Source organism: Scylla paramamosain, chromosome 6 (assembly GCF_035594125.1).
Source record: "Scylla paramamosain isolate STU-SP2022 chromosome 6, ASM3559412v1, whole genome shotgun sequence".
In the NCBI taxonomy this organism is placed as follows: Eukaryota; Metazoa; Arthropoda; class Malacostraca; order Decapoda; family Portunidae; genus Scylla; species Scylla paramamosain.
The window spans coordinates 29874497-29886996 of NC_087156.1; the positions used below are offsets into that span (position 1 = coordinate 29874497).

Consider the following 12500-nt stretch of genomic DNA (forward strand, 5'->3'; position numbering starts at 1 on the left):
AACAGTTCACGTGGCTCATTCTCGCCCCCTCATCCCTCCTCTCTCTTCCCCTTTCCCCCTTTCCTAAGAGCAATGCAGTAGGACTAACGGCCGCGCCCTAACAGACTGCATAGCTTTTTTTACTCTCTCTCTCTCTCTCTCTCTCTCTCTCTCTCTCTCTCTCTCTCTCTCTCTCTCTCTCTCTCTCTCTCTCTCCATGGGGCAGATGTTAGTTATGCATGGTTAGTGAAAGACAAGAGAGAGATTTGGTGGTTGTTAGAGGATGGATCGAGGAATGGTGGAGAAATATTTGATTTAGAGAGGAGTGAGTGAGTGAGTCAGTGAGTGAGTGAGTGAGTGAGTGAGTGAGTGAGTGAGTGAGTGAGTGAGCGAGCAAATGAATGAGTTAGCGTGAGAACTTGAATGAATGAGTTAATGAGTATGAGTGTGTGGGAGAATATACATGAGTACGTGAGCGAGTGACTGAGTGAATGAGTGACTGAAAGAATGAGTGAATGAGTGAGAGAATGACTGAGTGGCAGCCTGACTGATTGACTGACCAGCTGGCTTATTGAATAACAGGCCGACTGACTGTCTAACTAACGGACTGATTTGGTAATTAACTGGCTGAGTAGAGAACTGTCTTACTTGCTTAGTTGCTCAACAATATAATGATGATAGAAAGTAAAGACGTTAGTAAAACAGAGCAAGTAACAAAGAAGGACTGAGAAAAATATATTTATGCTTTGTAGATTTCAAAGAAAATATGAGCGAAAATAGGATAAAAGAATGGTAAGCAGAGAGAGAGAAAGAGAAAGAGAACCCCCCACACCCCCCCCCCACACACACACACACAGATGCGCATTCTAAAACCCGAAAAACAAAAAAATTGCATCAGAAAACGAAGAATACCCGTGAATGAAAATAAAGTAAAAGCGATAAGAAAAAACGAAATAAAAAGAAGCGGGAGAAAAAAAGGAAAAAAAAAACACACACAAGCGAAAACTGACGAAAAAATAAATCGAAACTAATCTTCTTTCCTTTTTAATACAAAATCACCAAATGCGGACCAAAAATAAAAAAAAAAAAAAATCGGAAATAAAACATCAAAGAATGAAACGAAAACACGCATGGAATAAGATAATTAAAAAGAAGATGATGGAAAAAAAAATGGACGCAGATGAAGGAAAGAAGCAAAGATTGGAGAGCAGCACAAGATTTTCCCGCCTGTTAGCGCTTCGCTGTGGAATGCTAATCATCTTTTGTCGACGAACCTTGCAGCGCCGCGGGATTAGAGAGACGCAAAGAGGATAACTTATACAACTAAAGCACGCACGCATACACACGCACACACGCACGCACAGAGAGAGAGAGAGAGAGAGAGAGAGAGAGAGAGAGAGAGAGAGAGAGACTTGCAGAAACAGAAGTGCAAATGATGTCTGAAATAAAAGCGAAATAATAAAGCGAAAAGGCAAGCAGCAAAGAAGACAGTATTTGTGAATGAAATTAAAATAAATAAAGGCAATAAAAAACGCAACAGGTCCACACACACACACACACACACACACACACACACACACACCAACACCTAAGCCCTCGAAGCAAGCGGGTCAGAATCGTCACTACAACATGACAATATCGCCTTTCCATTAGTCACTCCACTTTTCACATCACCGATATGCTACTTAATAAAAAAAAAAAGAAAAAAAAAAGGTCACAGAAAAAGCTACACTGATCATTGCTCAATATTTATGCGAAACTAATTCCGGATGAAACTCAATTATTAATCAGTTTACCTCATTATTTCTGCCGCGATTGATTAAAAAATGGTCGGATGCGAAAGAAAAACAAGGGATTTGTGTATTTCAACCTTCTGTCTCTTTTTATTTTTTTTTTCCTTTTACGCAGGACTTAATATCCTACGAACGGCGGCGGGACGGTGACGGCGCAGGACAGACAATGAAGGAGTGAGCGAGGCAGGATGGCAAGGAGGCAGCGAGGGATGGAGGGAGGGGAGAGGGAGAGGGTGACGAGAGGGAGGGCGAGGAGGGGAGAGGATGGGAAGGTATAGGACCACTGCCTCCATCACGCCTTACCTCTCCCACACTCACTCATATGGAAAGAAACCGAATTACAATTTTTTTTTTCATTCTTTCTTTCGTGTGTGAATGTGTCTGTATGTGTATGTGTGTATGTGTGTGTATGTGTGTGTGTGTGTGTGTGTGTGTGTGATGTATTTTCACCGCGTGTATATATTTTACTTATAAGTATTTTTGCAAGACTGATTCAAGGTAATAATGTCCACTTTTTTTTCGCAATACCAAGAAACGTAGAAGCGAGAGACACTCATCACTTTGGCATATACAGAAAACAACCTTTGAAAACCACGTCTACCACCACCACCACCACCACGACCACTAAGCATATCACACCACACCCACGGAAGGAAGCACTTGACTACCCAACACAATCCTCCCAATCCGCGTGTTACCAGCCAAAGCCAAGCAAGCCCTGACAGAAGACAAGGCGCGAGGGACGTGGAGTGTTCAGGTGCGGTTATACTCCCCGTGAATAAGAATGCGGGTCTGCAGGGAGTTGTATGGCCGACAATGTAACTGGCAAGGTTTTAGAGCGGCCTGGTGTGTGTGTGAGTATGTGTGTGTGTGAAGCCTGTATGTCTGTATGCCTGTATGCCTCCCTCTCCCGTTGTCCCCAAGACCTGTACATCATTCCTTAACTACTGCACGTCAGAGCCACGACGGTTGCATATGCAATTGCCCTCACTTGGCTGCATTGTTGCATTTTGATATATGGATGATAATGAGGACCAAGGGAAGGGTGGCGGCCTCAAGGTTTCTATGACTGTGGCTACTTTTTGTGGGTCGCAGGAGGGAGGGAGGGAGGGACGGAGGGACGGACGGAGGATGGAGGCAGGGAGGGAGGAAAGGCAACCACCTGACTCCTACCTCTCTCTCGCTCTTTCTCTTTTTTTTTTTCTTTTTTTCCCGTTTCATTCTAATCTTTGTGTTATTTTTTGTCAGTGTCACTCGGGTGGTTAGTGCAGTGTGTGTGTGTGTGTGTGTGTGTGTGTGTGTGTGTGTGTGTGTGTGTGTGTGTGTGTGTGTGTGTGTGTGTGTGTGTGTGTGTGTGTGTGTGTGACCCCGTGACGGAAATTTCTGCCGGTTTGCTCTACGGCTGCAGCATTGTTAGCCGATGACGTTCAAGCTATTTTATCACTTCTCAACCTCCCCACTTGCCTCTCCTCTTCCTTCTCCCTCTCCCCCCCCTCCCCCTCTCCCTCTTCCTCCATCTCCTCCTCCCCCTCCTCCCGTGCCAACCCCTCCGTCCGTATTCATACTTCATTTTTTTCAACCATTGCATATCTTTCTCACACCGCTGGTATTTTTAATCTCAGTGCCTCATCGTTGTTTGAACATGACTCTCTCTCTCTCTCTCTCTCTCTCTCTCTCTCTCTCTCTCTCTCTCTCTCTCTCTCTCTCTCTCTCTCTTGTACGAACTTTCAGCTGCATTTGCTTCTGTCGTTTCTGGTCACGTGTAAGAATAATCCCACCTCGATATATTCCTCATTGAGTCAAGTTTTGCCATAATATCAAGCATTAGCCAGCCGCATAATTCATTTCCAGCGGCCAGTGTGTAGATGTGTTGTGTTGTGCTCCGCTAATGATCGACTCACTAAACCACGCGATAAACCTTCTCTCACGCGCACGCACGCACGCGCACGCACGCACGCACGCACACGCACACACACACACACACACACACACACACACACACACACACACACACACACACACACCACGTAAATGGTATATACATGATGCGGATTAAGGTGCAAGATTATAAACAAAAACAGTGCATCTGTGCCACATTAGCAACCATTTGCATCACTATTATTACCGAAACCCCTTTCTACTACTACTACTATTATTACTACTACTACTACTACTATTACTACAACTACCACCATCTCTTCTTTGCCACTACCGTCGCCACCACCACTGTATACCACCAGTTACACACACACACACACACACACACACACACGCATATGGACACGGAGTGGTGTCAAATTATCCCGTGAGCTTAAACAAGATTATAAATTATTCCCCTGGAGGAGGAAAGAGTGGCGGGCAGGCGGTAAGCGGATTCGCAGCGCCGCTATGCCGGTCGCTGGTGGGCTGCACGAACGCCATTCAGATAAAAAGGGAATAAAAAGCGTCTAATCAGCTTTGGCAAAATCGCCACATATTAGTCCCCAGCTCGTGATAAGTGCTCGCATGTGTTTTCCCTCCACAGCTTGTATATATCACTCACTCCCCGTCCCTCCGTCCCTCCACGCCGACACTCATTCCTCTGGTCTCTGCATCTCATTCCGTTCCATCATGTTGCATACTTTCCCGCCAGCTTTTTTTTTTTTTTTCTTTTCTTTTCGTTCTTCTATATTCTCCCCAACTTGCTCGTTTCCATCCTGTTTCCTGGCCAGTAGCTTCCCTACTCCTTCTCGTCCCATCTCGTCATGTTGCCTATTTCCTGATCTATTTTCTTTGTCTAATAGTTTATCGCCCCCTGTTACTCAGTTCAACCTCATTTCTTGTTTTACGGCCTCTTCTCTTCCCTAACATCTTATCCTATCCCATCATATTGCTTGCTTTCTTTCTCTCTTCATCTATTCTCCTCAACCACTTCAATCCTATACCTTGTCTTCCAGCTTTCCCTTCTTCTCCATTGCCATCTTCACCTCCTCTATTCTATCTTCTCTATTCCGTATCCTCTTCCCTGCATCAAATTCCACTTCACCCTCCTCAATGTGATCAGCTAAGCCCGTTCTTGTTACCCAGGCTTTCCTTTCTCCTCCAATGCTATCTCCACCTCCTCTGTTTCGTCTTGTTTTCCATCTCTTCTCTACATTTCATCCTATGTCACCCTCCTTGATTGGCTAAGCTCGTTTCTCGTTTCTCAGCTTTCCCTTCTTCTCCATCACCATCTCCATCTCCTCTCAACCCTGTTTCGTCCTCTATTCCATCCTCTTTCGTGCATCTCATCCCAACTCATCCTCTTTCTCTAATTTTCCTTCCTTCTCCATCCCCCATCCCTACCTCCTCTTCTGTTCTATTCCATCTTTTCTCTCCTGCACTTTATCCCAACCCACCTTCCTTCCCTACACTCAACTTCAACAACTAAGCACCCTTGTTGTTTCCCAGTTCCCTCTCCTTCACTGCCACCTCTGCTTACTCTCAATCCTCTTCTTCCCAACTTCTCATTCCAACTCGTCCTCTTTCTCTGTCCTCAACCTAAGCACATTTCTTCTTACCCATCGTTCCCTCCCCCTCTCAGTCCTGTTCCGTCTATCCCATACCCAAACCTCGACACCCAAGAACTCATGCCGCCCCAAAACTCGTCCTTCTGTCAGCCCATCCTCACCCCAATCTTCTTCCCCTTCAACTGCATTAGCTCCCCATCCGCTAAACCCCCAACACTTCCCGCCATTAAGGAGTGCATGTCGTTGTGTATTTTTATGTATAGTTTACTTCACATCCTCTGCGGGAGCTCATGATGCGGGTGTGAGGGTTTTAGGAGGAAGGGAAGTGGGTGAGGGGGAGTGTACGAGAGATGAAGGATGAGTGAGGAATGAGGGTGTGTAATACAGGGAGGGTGTAATACTAATGGGGGCTGTTTATGTTGTGGAATGGAAGGAGGGAAGGAGGGAGGGATGGAAGGAAGGAAAGAGGAAGGGAAGGGAAGGAGGGAAGGATACAGGGAGGGAAGGAAGAAAGGGATGGAGGAAGATAGGGAGAGGGAAGGAGGAAAAATTGAAAGGAGTAAAGAAAGAATGATGGAGGGAAGGAACGAGGAGAAAAGGATGGGAGGAAGGAAGGAAAAAAACAAGCGAAAAAAAAGGAAGGAAGGAATGAAAGAAGGACTGAATGAACTAACGAAGTAAGGTGAAAACAAGAAAAGATTCGCTGGAATAAAAAAAAAATGAAGTGAAGTAGGAAGGAAGAAGAGAAGAAAAAAAAAAAGAAAGAAGAAATATATAGTGAACGAAAAGAAAGAAGAAAAAAGGAAGGAATGAAAGAAAGAATGAATGAATGAAAAAAAGGAAATAAGGGAAGGAGGGGAGAACGGGAAGGAGGAAAGGAGGAGAGAAAGGAGGAAGAAAAAAATGAGGGGAAGGGGGATGGGGAAGGATGGAGGGAGAAAAAAAGAAAAATGAAAAGATGAAAAGAAAAAAGGACAGAAGAATAGGAGTGAGGAATAACGGAAGGAAAACAAATGAAAGAAGGAAAGGAGGGAAAGAAGAAAGTTAGAAGGGAGGAAATGGATGAAAGAAGGAAGGAAAGAAGGAAAGAAAGTCGTAAGGAAGAAAGGAAAGGAAAGAAAGGAAATGCTTCATATAACTGTCTTCCAACATTTCCGCGCCAAAACGAGGAGCAATAAAAACACCCACCAAAGATAAACAACCTCGTGTGCTGTTGTTCCCAAGCGGCTGTTGCTTCCAAGTATAGAAGAAAGTGGCCGTGAACCTCTTACACTTTATTGCATGTCAAGAGAGGCTGCATTAATACGTACCACTAAACACTCCTGATGCATGTTAAGTTGATCATTTGAGTGTAATTTAGTGGCTGGTGATATTCCCAAATTTACTGTATAGATTTATTGTGTCTTGTTTTTCCTGCCAATCAAGCAACTCATGACTGACGTGAAGCCATGGTGAAGGGAAGCACAGTCTTTAGTCTACCTGGTGTCTTGTCCCTGATAATGCGTGGGCTGACAAGGCTATACACAGGGCGAGGCAAGGCTATACAGGGTGCTCTCAAACCTTTGTGACGCAGAGACGCCCGTCACGCAGCCGGCCATCATGCGAGGAAGGTGATGCGTCTCGTGATAGCAAAGGCGTGCATATCTTGTGTTCCCGCTGAGTGGCGACGAGAAGAGCTCAGGGCGTTATGCGACGACCGCCACTAAATGTTTCCTAACTAGCGTTGCCAGTTGTTATTACCACTAGCGCTGTTAACTATCACTACCATTGCCGACGGTTATTACCGCTACCACTGTTAATTATAATAGTCATTACCACTGCCAACTGTTACTACCACTATCACTTAACTATCACTACTACTACCACTATCAACTGTTAGTAAATTTACCCACGCTTAACTATCATTACCACTACCACTTAACTAGCATTGTCATTATCACTACCAGGTGTTACTGTCACAACCACTGTCAGACATCACCAGCATCACTGTATCGCCCATCATTAATATTATTTTCTCAATCAGTACCATTGGTGCTACTGTTGTTCCAGCTAAGGCAACAAAAGCAACCTAGCAAGTGTAATGATAATGAGAACGATACTGTTACTACTAACAATATTACTGCTACTGCTATTATCTTCTCAGCCATAATTATACTGAAACACTCCCTACAACCTAACAGTCATTATAATTCCACCACCACCACCATCACAACACCAATACTCTCTCAACAGCATAGTCAACAAGCTGAACAGAACCGTGACAGAATGTATAGTAGAAGTCCATGAGGTACGCAGCCATCACACTGATGGCAACATAAGATATACTTGAAAAGGAACGCCTTCCTCCACCACCACCACCACCATCACTACCACCACCGCCGCCTCATCGCGCCCCTCGTATCTTACCTTCGGGAAAGAGGAATGGGAAAGAAAAAATGTCCCCTTGCTCTAACAGAGGCGCGGGATCCGTTTGTGCTTCGTTTAATCTCATTTAGCGGGTGCAGGCGCGGGGCTGCACCTGGGCGAGACCTGTTCCTCGTTGATTAATTACCCAGCACAAGAAGGCCGTTTTTGCCTCCATTTCTCCCACCGTCTGCAACCCCGCGTCCCGATCTCCCAGCCGTCCACAGCTTCGCCACAGCCCGAGCTCTAACGCAGCCTTCCCAACTCCATTTATTCATATCCTTTGCTCCTTCCTATTTTAAATACTGTGCCTGGTGGGAATCATTGAATTTCGTGGGTTAAAAGGAAGAATTTTTCAGTCTCTATCAGTGAGGGTTGCATGCGAGGCCTTTCTGACGCGGACGAGGGTGAGGCTGGAAAACTTAGCGGGTAGATGTACGATGATTCCCATTTCTTGAGACAGTGGCAGCGAGCGAGCGGCCTGCAGCACCGCTCTCGTCCGCCTCCCTCCCCCTCTCCTCCTCGCCCCTCCTTTCCATCCCCTTAGTGTCGCGTGCAAAGGTCGTTTCTCATTCGATACCCTCACGGAGAGGTCCCCACAAGGCCGCCTCGGTACCTCTAGGTGGTGATGCTTAAAGTCAGCTACAAGACGACTTTCGCTTCTTGTCGTGTGTTTGGAGACAAAGTATCGCGCGGCGGGTCAAGTCCTCAGTTGTGTTGGCTGCTGACTTGTTGGTCTTGCATTGTACCCTCCAGCCTAGCCTCTCGCAGCTCCTCAGTGGCTTTTGTGGCACTCTCTCTCTCTCTCTCTCTCTCTCTCTCTCTCTCTCTCTCTCTCTCTCTCTCTCTCTCTCTCTCTCTCTCTCTCTCTCTCTGTGTGTGTGTGTGTGTGTATGTGTGTGTGTGTGTGTGTGTGTGTATGTGTGTGTGTATGTGTGTGTGTGTAGCCAAGGCTAACTGTCGTGCCTCGGTTAGAAGTGGTACTTATACAACAGGGTGCCTGGCTCAGTGTTGGTCAGTAGCAGAGGTGGATGCTACGTAAGTGGTTGGCGTTAGGAAGGGGTTTCCGTGGCGGTGGTGGTGGCGGTGGTGATGTTGAAGGCTGCTTTACGTACGTGGCGTGTGTGGGGTGTTGACTTTTAGTGGCGAGGCCTGTGTGTGCTAGCTTTAGGAGAGGGGAAGGTGAAGGGGAGTGGCTGGTGGAGTGTCTATATTTTGGGTTATAGTAGGAGAGAAGAGGTCTAATTCTAAGCGCGTGTGTATGCGTGTATGTGTGTGTGTGTGTGTGTGTGTGTGTGTGTGTGTATAGGCTCCATCCCCTCTGTCTTCCCGTCTCCTACCGTCGCCTCCGCTGCCTGCCTGCCTGTCTCTGCCTTCCTTTCCCTACCTATGCGTCACTCCCTTTCCATTAATTTATCAATATTCATACATCCTCCTCTCATATTTACCTGCCATTTTTCCCCCTCCGTGCACCCTCTCTTTCATTGCTGCTTTTTATCCTTCCCTTCCCCTTCCTCGCCCCTTCCCCTCGCTCTCTCCTCCTTCTCTTTCTTGTTTCCTTCCCTCCCAAGTTCGCATTTTTCCTCTGCCTGTTTCCCTGTTTGCTCTTTCCTTCCCCTCTGATTCTCTGTCACTAATTCTCTGTAGCGATATATTTTTTTCCCCTCTCGATTCCTCTTCTCCTCTGTGCCTGCCTGTCTGCTCGCATCTCTCTCTCTCTCTCTCTCTCTCTCTCTCTCTCTCTCTCTCTCTCTCTCTCTCACTCTCTCTCTCTCTCTCTCTCTCGTTATATCAGGCCTTTCTCCTCCTCCTCCTCCTTCCTCACACACTCCTTCCCTCCTCTAGCCTTCTTTTCTCTTCCCTTCTCCATCCCTCTCGTTCCTCCCTCATCTTTCTTTTCTTTGAGTTGTCTTTTTTTTCAATTTTCATAGCGTATTGCATCCTCTCCCCTTGCCTACCATCCTTCTTTCCTTCCTTCCTACGCCTTTCCTCCCTTTCTCTTGTGCATCTTAATTTCTCTTCCCCTCTCTGGCTCGCGCTCACTCGCTCTCACTCTCTCTCGCTCGTCTCTCCCCTCCTTTTACCTCCCTCATCTGCATCTTATAACCACCTCTCTCTCTCTCTCTCTCTCTCTCTCTCTCTCTCTCTCTCTCTCTCTCTCTCCTCTCTCTCTCTCTCTCTCTCTCTCTCTCTCGCTCTCTTTCATCTGCATCCTACAGCCTCCTTCCCCTCTTCCTCCGTCTCCTCCTCCTTCTTCCCTTCCAGTTCCTCCTCTCTAACGCTCCTTATTCCTGTTTTTTCCCGCTCTTCTTCCTCCTCCTCCTCCTCTCTGACGTTCCTTATTCCTGCTTTTCCATCACTTCCTCCTTCTCATATTCCTGCATCTCTCTCTCTCTCTCTCTCTCTCTCTCTCTCTCTCTCTCTCTCTCTCTCTCTCTCTCTCTCTCTCTCTCTCTCTCTCTCTCTCTCTCTCCCTCATCATTTTTTAGAGGGCAAACTGCAGCACATTACGAGGGCTGCGGGGCGAGGGTGCGGCCCACACCGTCCTTCCCCAAAGTGTTTCGTCTCCTTCCAACACGCGCCGACGACTTTCTCGGCCTTCGCGCGCGCTACCACTACTGAGTTCCTCCCCCCTCCTTCCCTCCTCCTCCTCATTCCTCTCCTCCTCCTGCTTCTCCTTCTTCTTCCCGTTTTCCTCCTCCTCCTCCCCTCCTCCTCCCTATTCCTCTTACTCTTGCTCCGCTTCGCCGTCCTCCTCCTTTTCCTCCTCCTCCTCCTCCTCCTCCTCTTCGCCTTCTCCTCACTTCGCATCGAACCATAGCTCTCCGCAAGCCTTCTACCAGAAGTACAGTATGTAGAGAGAGAGAGAGAGAGAGAGAGAGAGAGAGAGAGAGAGAGAGAGAGAGAGAGAGAGAGAGAGAGAGAAACTCGGTGCAAGAGTTATTGAAAGGGGGCAGGAGGGAGGAGTGGGGGGAATTGAGACAGAAAGGGGGGATGCAGGGAGTTGAAAGTAGAGGGCAAGGGTCGGAGGAAGGAAGGCCGGCAGGGAGGGGGAGCTACAAGGGGGTCTAAACTGCATTTTTGGCCCCAACTTTCTTTTCCCTAAGAGAGCGTCGGTTGGTTGGACTCAGGCTTAAGGCTTATATATGGAGTCATTACTGAGGGATTACATACCTTGTGTTTATCCCGCGCCTGAGCTGATTATTGCTCCCCAGTCGAGAGAGAGAGAGAGAGAGAGAGAGAGAGAGAGAGAGAGAGAGAGAGAGAGAGAGAGAGAGATATGGGTAACGATGGCTGCCGAAGGATCCATACTAAGAGAGAGAGAGAGAGAGAGAGAGAGAGAGAGAGAGATGAGAGAGAGAGAGAGAGAGAGAGAGAGAGAGAGAGAGAGACAATGAGTAGAAGAAAACAATGAAAAAAGCATGAAAAAATTAAGAAAGTTGGAATAAACATGGAAGATTATAACGAGAATATGGATGAAATGAAGAGCAGAGGCTAAGAAAGAAAAAAGCAGGAGCAGGAGGAAGAAGAGAAGGAGAATAAAGCTTCATATAAGACCAACCCATCTTATTGACGCTTGCCATCCTGCTTCTGGCCTCCTCCTCCTCCTCTTTCTTCCTCCTTCTCCTCCTCCTCCTCTTCACTCAAACCTCCGTCCACCCTACGTCTCCATCTCTTGGCCATCACACACACACACACACACACACACACACGCACACGCGTCTTGTCCTGCAGCATTTTGATTGATGGCTTGTTAAAAGGAAACTCGTCTGCACTATATTTTGTTCCCCACCCTTCCCCAATTACCATCACCCCACCACCCCACCTCCCACCACATCCTCACCCACCCCAACACTATTACTACCCTTTCTCTCCTATCTTTGCCATGTACTCCCCACACCCTACCTATCCACCGCCTCCTCCCTCCCAAATGCCACTACTTCGTACAAACCCAAGTTGATTTTGTCACTCACTTTCTCTGACGCGCTCTTCTGTGTCCCCGCCAGGTAGTGGGTGTTGGAGACGACGAAATGAACTAGGTATCTTTACTACGTCGCTTGTAGCTGACGAAGGCACCGTACACACGCCGTCAGAGTACACACGAAGGCTATACACATACACACACACATATACAGACACTCATAACGTAGTAAGTGGTGTGGCGTGACGCTCAAAAAGGCTAACAGGCATCCCAGCCTTGGTCATATGAGCGCTTTTCTTCATGCTTCCCGTTTTCTCCCCCCGATTATTTGATTCAGAAAAATGCATCTCGTGTTTTTTTTTCTTGGTGTGCAAGTCAGATGTCAGCGTTGAGGATCACTTATCATAATTAAATACTTCGGGTTAGAAAAAAAACTGTGGGTGAAAATGTGTATGCAACGATGGAGCTTGGGTTGTTTAGTTCGGGAGAAGTGTTTCGAATTCCTGTGTCGGTCGAGCCGCGCGTGTTTCGAACCGGGACGAAGCACGCCGACACCTTCAGCGCGCCTTTGAAGACCACCTGTTTCGATACCTTATTTTTCTCTTCTTTCTTTCTTTCTTTCTTTTTAACGTTTTCTTTCCTAATTTCTTTTTAATTACCGCTTTTGCTTAGTGTTCGGTCTCGATTACGCTCCCTGTAACGAGACCAAAGAAGGAGGAACACAATGGAAAAACAAACAGCAGCAGACTTGTTGACTCTAATGAGATTGTTTGAGATGAACTTCGCTATCTAATCTGAAGTATGAGATGTAGGATTGTTAAGGTGGAAGAAAGGAGGAAAAGGAGGAGAAGAGGAAGAGCAGGAGGAAGAGGAGGAGACAAGGAGGAGGAAGAGGGAGAGTAAAAGCAACACACA

At 46.9% G+C, this 12500-nt stretch overlaps 1 protein-coding gene across 1 annotated transcript in view; it reads right to left on the reverse strand.

The window, feature by feature from the left end:
* The window catches only part of LOC135101593 (uncharacterized), a 258587-nt gene extending 246253 nt beyond the window's left edge, over positions 1 to 12334 (reverse strand). The window contains exon 1 of the mRNA XM_064005759.1: positions 11638 to 12334. The gene's annotated coding sequence lies outside the window, so the exon portion shown is untranslated. The remainder of the gene's footprint in view (positions 1 to 11637) is intronic.
* Positions 12335 to 12500: the final 166 nt, after the last annotated feature.